The sequence below is a fragment of the Numida meleagris genome, chromosome 1 (genome assembly GCF_002078875.1).
Source record: "Numida meleagris isolate 19003 breed g44 Domestic line chromosome 1, NumMel1.0, whole genome shotgun sequence".
NCBI lineage: Eukaryota > Metazoa > Chordata > Aves > Galliformes > Numididae > Numida > Numida meleagris.
In genome coordinates, this window is record NC_034409.1 from 133,055,416 (window position 1) to 133,063,973 (window position 8,558).

Genomic DNA, 8,558 nt, shown 5'->3' on the forward strand with positions numbered 1-8,558 from the left:
AATAAGCCTCCCCCCGCCTCCTCCAGCCTTTGTTTCTTTAAACCCCTGATCCTTGTTAATAACACAGCTCCGCTAAAGCTGAGGGATCTTGCTTTGCAAAAGGAAAGGGTTTGCATAGCCAAACGTTTGTACGTCTCTTCACCTGGCTGAGAGAATAAAAGCATCTGGTTAAGGTCGGTCACTTGACTGCTTTGCCCCTGTGACAGTGCCTTGCCCGGAGAAGAGTGGAACGAACTGTCTCTCCCTTCGTGGAGAGGTGCATGTTTTTATGAGGAGCAAGTCTGTAGACTTGTCCTTGCGAGCATTCAGAACCCCTTGTTTCCCCCCACCCTTCTTTCTTTCTTTCTGAGTCCTCCTGTAGTGAGGAGGGGGAAAGAAAACCATGGGAAGTCAATGAAGGCAAAAAGCCCCTTGTGCAGGACTGAGCCAAGGGAGCAGATTGCCTCAGCACATGCTTGGGACCCAACAGAAAGCCCTGCCAGTGGGCACACACTAAGGAGAGGGTGAACCATTAATCCTCCTATAACCAGGAATGAATTTTTCTGCTACAAAATCCAATTTCATTTATCAGCCGTTCTAGCAGAAACACATTCTGTTAATCAAAACAGCGAGGGTCCTGGGAAACTTCCTAAAGGGAAGAATTTGGATCAGAAGCAATGGGGGTGCCTGCTCTCTGCCATTGGAGGAGTAGAGTGGGAAGGCAATTCAAGATAACACCTGACCAGTGCCTGCTGGGAGGAGGCGCTTCAAATTGACCATCAGGAAACTAGTAGGATAAAAAAGTAAAGCCCATTAGCCTGATGTTGTTTTGCAAGGTAGTCCAGTGTCCTTTGTGTTCGTCCTGGCTTGTGCTTGGGTGGTGGTGCAGGTATACAGATCACAGAACCACAGGACCAGAGGATGGCTGAGGCAGGGCACTCTGTGTCCCCCTGGCCCACCCCCTCTCCAGCAAGGCCACCCAGAGCAGGGTGCCCATGGCCATGGCCAGGCTGCTGCTGGAGATCCCCAAGGAGGAGACCCCACAGCCTCTGGGCAGCCTGTGCAGTGCTGTGCCACCTGCACAGTGCATAAGTGCTGCCTGAGATGGGTTTGTTATGGGTTTCTCCTGAAACAAACAAACAAACAAACAAACAAAGCAGACACACAGAAGCAACAAAAAACATGTACCAGAACCCTGACCTACACTCACTCTCCTCTTGCATACCTGAAGGGTAGTTTGATTTTGGATGGCAATTAAACGTTAGTCAGTCTCAACTCTACTCAAAGTCTACCAAAAGCAGAGACAGAATAAAATGACAAGAAAAGGCCATTCCTAGTTCTTCTCTGCAGGTATCAGTTATTCTGATGTCCAGCAATGACCATGGGCCTGCCTGATTCTGTGGCTCTAATAATCACATTTCCAAAGCACAGGCGTTTTGTCCTAGAGGACCAACTATGGAAATATGGGACTGTGGAGTTTGGTTCCACGGTAATGAAAGCTCATTTAAATCAAAGCCGCTGCACTCCCCAGCCATGTGTTGCTGGCTACTCTCTTGTGTTGGCACTGGCACTGGCCAGATGAGTTAAGCCAGACAGTGAGCCCTTATGCTTCCATGGGGCTGCACACCTGTCTCAGGAGGGCTGCTGGCTGAGTGTCCAGTCCTATCATTGGCTTACCCGATGTCCTCGGACAAGATATTGCATCTTCCTGGTCTTTAGTTTCCTTATCTGTCTGAGTTGTTGCAAAAGTTACAAAGGATTGGTCAATGCAGAATAATAATAATAATAATAATCTTTCTTTTAGATTAAATTATTTCACAATGACAGCAATAACCATTACGTTCATTATGTTCAATCTGAGCTACAGTTCTTAGCTCAGCTCTCAAGGTGATTAGATTTGGACTATTTGAGTAGTTTATTTCCAGGCCTTTCTAAAAGAAATTAAATATTCTGAATGTGTTATTTGATTTTTTTCTATTTCCATCATATTCACTTCCCTATCTGTCCATTGTCAGCCAAGGCAGCAGCTCTGCCAGAGATTTTTTGATGTGAGCTGTTGGAACAGACTTCAGTGTTTTCCGCCATTACAAGATAAAAATACATGCTGGCTCTAGCTGAAATTGTTTAGTGTAACTGTTGCAGGCCATGGGTTGATTTTGAGAAGATAAGATCATTTTTGTCTGATTTATCCAAAAATCACTTAGTCCCTGAAGGCAGAAGAACCACTGCTGATTTATAACCCAGATTTGTATCTGTGGGGTTGTGGACTCACTATTGGACCTGAGGTTCAGCATCAAGCCTGTATGGAGCTGGAAAGGAAAGATGGAGTTACCAGGCAGCTCCTTTCGTCATCCCATAATGTGGTGTGTGGAGTCCACCAAACATGACTCTTCTTTAGGGCTGAAATACAAGTATATTTCTGTGCTATGCTGTGATTCAGAAACATAACCTATGGCTTATGCATTTCTCACCTATGTTGCATTTATAAAGCATAAATTTTTTGTTCTTCAGTGGTCTGTGTGCCTGAAGAGTGGTTTACATCTGATACAGAGAAGGCCATACATCACATATAGGAAATGAGATGGGAAAAATATCATTCACGTACTGGGACTTGTCAATGGTTTCACCAGTCCTTCAGAAATCTCACTTTAGCTACTAGGCTGATGCCTCAGTAACTACCATTTCAACACTTATCTCCTTTTCTGGCTGAAAAGGTTGAACAAACAAAAATAGTGGAAAAAGATGGCTGGAAGTGGAATATTTCTATTTCCCCCAACTTGAGTCACAGAGAAACTTAATGTCTCTGAGGGAGCAGGGAAGGTGGAAAACAGTGCCTTAAAGTTTGAAAATAGCTCAGCTACTGACTGATTCCTTCCATCACGATTTTATCCTGGAAATAGTTATGTTACTTTATCAAAATTCAACAAATCCCTTTCTGATGCTGGAACCCATGTAATACAAGCTTCCGCTGGATGTGAGGGGGTGTGTTTAGGAGAACTGCTGTTTCTAGCACTACTGCTTAGGAAGTAGTGTAGGCTCGTGTAGACGTTGCATTTTAGTTCATTAAACTTGAAATAACCACCAGGCAATATTAAATCTTTCTGAAATTTCATTCTGATAGGATATTCTTAGATAAGTCACTTTCCTCACGCGTATGAAGAATATGCAAATGGTAAACGGTTTGTTTTTAGTCTGTGTTTTATCTCCACATTCAGTCTTCCAGTCTTAAGTCTTTTTACAATATTCTGATCTTTTTTTTTTTTCCCTTGGGTGACTAGAGACTCAAGCAGAAATAATCATAAATGTGTAAAATAAGTAAGAAACATAAGGGTTTCACAAACCCTGACCGAATTACAGATCCCTTTGGACAATCCATTAAAGCCATTGCAACCAAAGGAGATGGACCTTTACATGCACTGGAAGTCTGTCTAATTTAGGCTGATGCTCAGCTTTTATTTTTATAAGGACATTTAACCTAAGTCAGTGTGAAAAGCTTAGTATTTTAGAAACTCCAAACTAATCTAGAAAAAAAGTATTTTCAGTGTTTCCTTTCTTAAAATATTTGAATATTTTCCACTGAAAGTTTTAATAATTTTCTTCAGTGAATTTAGAGTAAGATGCCATGGCTCAGTAGCGCTAACGAACTTCTGTTTTTGTATACAAAACATTATCTTCAGAAGGAAAACGTGCAGTTACCCATATTGCATCACGTTATATGACTGTCAAGTTCTTCACTAGACAAGCAGCCTTGTCAGAAGAGACATCCTGTATCTTCATGGTTTAAAAGCCCATAAAAACCACTTCAGGCTAATGGAAGCCCATTGAACAAGTCCCCCAGAAAAGATATCTGTGTTGTGCAGACCAGACATCCTGGAGAGCCATCACCTGCCTGCTGGCCAAGTGAAGAAGAAACCATGAAGAGTGGTATCAAAGAGAGTGGAAGGTAGCAATTCTTGTTGTGGAGTACTAATAGTTCTTTCCTTCCCCGTTTCCTCTTCCATGACCACGAGGGACAGAGAGCCCAGTTTTACACCTTTGGAAGCGCCACAGGATCAAGAGACTAGAGCTTCTGACAAGAGTTGAGTGGTCTTTAGAAGTGCTAATTTTCATGACACTCTTAGGCACAGAGCTTTATTAAAATAATCTTAAAAATGAGGATGAGAAAACATTTCTTCTCTGCTTTGTTGCTCCAACTGTTTTCTCTGTATGTTGTAGAGGACACCCAGGTAACAGTGCAGAGCCCTATGTGGAGGAACTTTTGCTTTTTTCCTTTCTTCTGTATTCAGCTTGATTTTCATGCATGGCCCTGCTTATGACAGATGGGAAGAGGCTTTTGGGTTTCCTATCCCTGCAGATGGAACCTGAGCTGTCAATTTACTACAGAGCTCACAGTAATTGCTGGTCTTCTGAATTGGCAAATGCTACCCCTTAATTAAGGCTTTATTCATTTCGGTATAATCATGATTTACAGTTCCCTGTTTCAGACATATGAAACAAGCACACTGTGATTGTTCCAAAAGCCTAATCACTCTGTATTTTTGATAGCACAAGAGACATGCAATTCTATACAAAATAGCTCACATACCTAGGCACTTCCCTCAGTGCTCCCACTGAGCTCCAGTGTTTTTAGACAAACTCTCCTTTCCAGAATCCTCCCCCACTTGCTTCTGCACTACCCATAGTTTCTCCTCCAAAATATTAGTTCTCAGAGAATATTTTCTTCCTGCTCCCCTGAATGCCTTTTCAGTCTGCATCCCTGACATCTTTTATGACCCTTTAGAGAGAGCCAATAACAATGTTTGTAGCTGCCACTTCCTGTTATCAGGCAATCCGAGTCCCAGGGAACTTCTGAGCAAACTGAGATTCATTAAACGGAGTGGTTGGCAGGCACCTTGAGAACGCACCGAACTCATTCCCAAGGCATGGTCAACAACATCTAACTTATTCCTGGCAGATCTTTGTCTAAGCTGCCCCTGAAGATTAAGGTTGGGACTCCATAACTTCCATAACCCCTGATGTCTAATGCAGATAAGTTTTGACAATCTAATACAGATGTAAAAAGAAACAGCATTCAGACTATAGTTTGAAGTCTAACTAGAGTGCTTGTAAAGCACAACTGGTGTCAGACAGAACGAGTAAGTTGTACATATTCAGATCATGCCATAGCAATATGGAAATTGCTGAACAGAAGGACTCCTCCAACTCATTATCCCATCCTATTGGTCTAAGAAATGTCTTGGGAAGAAATTAAGAATAGCTTGAAGTGATATCTCCTCTTAATACTCCCCCAGCTTCCCACAACATTTGGGTCAGGGGTTTCTCAACTGGAAGGCAATATCTGTACAGAATATTGCTTCCATGATCTTGCATAGTTACCTACCGATCCCATGAAAAATTCAGTATTCACGGTTTACTGTAACAGGTAGCTCTACTCTATGTTGTTGAAGAACCACCTCCCTGTGTTTATTTTGAACATATTACCCATTAGCTTCATTTGATGCCTCCTAGATCTTACATTTGGAGAACTAATTATCAACAGATCTTTACTCACACTTTACAGGCTGCTCGTGTCTTTATCATATCTCGTCTCCACCAATTCTTTCCTAGGATGGAGAATCTACTCTGTATGAAATCTACTTCCTGTGTTTTATCATCCTTCCCACAGCTGTTTCCAATATGGCCATTTGCTTTCTCAGATGAAATGAGAGAACATTAACATTCAAATTGCTTTTTGGCTATTTTTGACCACTGAGCAATTATTTTCATAAATCTACATAACTCCCAACTTTCCCACCCAGGTAGTCAGCTCAGAACCATTACTTTATAGATAAAGTTCTGTATTTCCTCACATGCACTGATTTATGACCATCTGCTTTCAGTTTAAGATGCTACTGCAATGCCTAATCACTCTCTTCCCTAAGATCCTCAGTCTTGGTAGAATTCCACTATTGATCTCCTTTACTGCAAGGGTTGCCTGTTCATCTTAATGTAATCTATGCAGAGATCTTCCCTCTTAGTCCACGACTACTTATATATTTTTAAGGGCATTTGGTGAGAGGCCTTCATGAATATGTGGAAAAGCACAAGTAAGTAGATACTGCCAATCAAAGATCTCCTTTATCTGCATGCTACTTGTCATCTTACAGGAACTCAATGGATTTGTAAAGCTTGACTTCCTTTTATAAAGCTGTACTGAATTTCTCCCAGTGTGTCATGTTTACCTTTCTCTCTATCCTGCCTATTAGTTTCCACTAAACTTATCAGATTTACCAGGATCTAATTCTTCCAGTTTCTCTTGGAATCATTTTTAGAAGCTGACATTGTATTAGCTACTTTCAGGTGCTCATTTCTAAGCTTGTTTTAAATAAGAAGACTTGCAATATACTTATTTCAGCTGTTTCATCACTGAATCCCTCTAGCTGTCTTGGGTGGACACCATCTGGTTCTAATATTTTCTTTCTATACATCTTGTTTATTTGTTCCATTCCTCTTCTATAGACAGTTGAGCTTGAAATAGATCCTCTGATGATACCCACGTGGAAATGTTCTGCTGAGGGAAACTCTCCAGAGCAAAAAAAATCATTTATTTTATTCTGCTACAGCTTTCTCTTTCCTGAGGTTTCCTTTTATGCTCTGCTTATCTATTTTTCCTGTCATTCTCCATGACATTCAACTTGCCTTAAATTCAAAAGGAGCATACAGTTGTAAATCACTTCCCAGATTACTTCAGAATCATAATATTTTGATGTGAGTAGAAAGAGTTGCCCTCTTTAATTTGAGTATGACTAGGGATACCCTGTTTTTCAGATAGATTCTTCTGTATGGCAACAGTTATTTTTCTGCTCAACACTATTTGTATATTCTGCACATGTTCTGAAAGGGTCGGAGATGTAGGCTCAGACATATATTATGATTCAAAATATGAGCTTAGATTGTGCACTTTGAAGTGGAGTCCTTGCTGTTGATCGCTGTAGGCCTCTACTTACTTTGAACCCTATAAGTGCTCAGGCTCTTTAAATAACAGGATTAAAGCAATCACTTGGTTGCTGATGTGAATTTCACGTGTAACTTTTCACACAGAACTGAAAAAAAATATTACCCATTGTTAGCCTGATGGACAGATGGATTGTATTTGTCCCTGACAATTTTGTATTCACATGGCTTTCTGGTGGACTTGCTTTCTTAATGTGAATGAAATTCCAATGTTCTGGGTAAAATGAAATAAAGGATGGATGAACAAACTGTTTCTGCCTTCTGAAACCTTCTACTTGTGCCAGTGACAGGGAGATCACCCATCCCTCCACCCCTCTGCTCTCCCTCCCTGCATCCATATCAGTAGACCTTGCTGGCCCAAAGGTGATGGAAGATGGACAATCCAAAATGAGAAACACCAGTGTCCTAGCTGACCAACAGTCAGTGGTACCATAGTCACACTGGTGTTTTGGGAAGTTCAGTAAAAATAGTTAGGAATCCAAGTCTAATGCAGCATCAGTCAAGAAAGCACCAGTCATCGTGCAAAACCTCTTCTCAGCACTCAAGATTTCTTGAAGTTTCCCTCATAATCTGTAATTTTTCAGAGACTTTCAACTTTGAACATGTAAGTGCATTGGACTGAAAATTTTTCAGTTGGCTGAAAGACTACTGTCACTACAAATTTTCAGATATATTTGTGTCTTTTTCTCCCTGTAGATAATGGAGCTGGTGGAATTGATGATCTAGAAAACCATCACAATTAAATCCCTGCTTCTCTGTTTCTTTGCTCTTTCATAACTCTTTGTTCCTGAATAAATGTTTTCACACCTTGTTGTTTTGAGAAGCAAGATCATTTCTGCGGACTATTGCACTCTGTTACAGTCCTACAGAGCTAGAATAAAATCCTAATAAAATATTTCCACTTCTTACACCAGTAGAGTTACTGACTACATCAAAGAAGCTTTCCATGCAGCTGGCATGCTCCTTCCTATGTTCAGGGTCTCACTTCACTATCTGGGAGCAGATTTTCAGGAGTTCTCACAGTACCAGGATAGCCATGATTCACCTCATGACTCTCCAGTGTCCCAGAATTCATCAGTTTACAAGGAAACCAATACAAAAAGTGAAAAGAACAAAGGAGAAATATGAGAAGTAAGACTTACACAAATCTTACTATGGAGAATCTAACTTACAGAAGCACCTTGAGTCGTAGAGGTAGAAAGGGGAAGAGATGTTGTAGAGTAGTCAGGGACTTGTGATAACACCGTCCACTCCTTGATAAACAAAATGCTCTGTATAACTCATGCAAATAGTTTATGCCGGTATCCATTTCACCTAATTTTAACTGACCAAATGCTAGCAAACAAAATGAGCCATCCTGATCCCACTGTAGTGGATGTGGAAAGAGAAGCATCTGCAAGAGGCGTTTCATTAGACACTTACTGAAGAAGAAATGAACTGCCATGTAGATGTGCTTTTCTTTCCCCATTCACTCAAGAGTGAACTTAGATGCTTAGCTCAGACATTTGACCTTTGCTAGCCAAAGTAAGACAGCCATGTCCAGGAGTGGAAATCACACACCTGAATTCTGCTGCTGTATTTCCCCC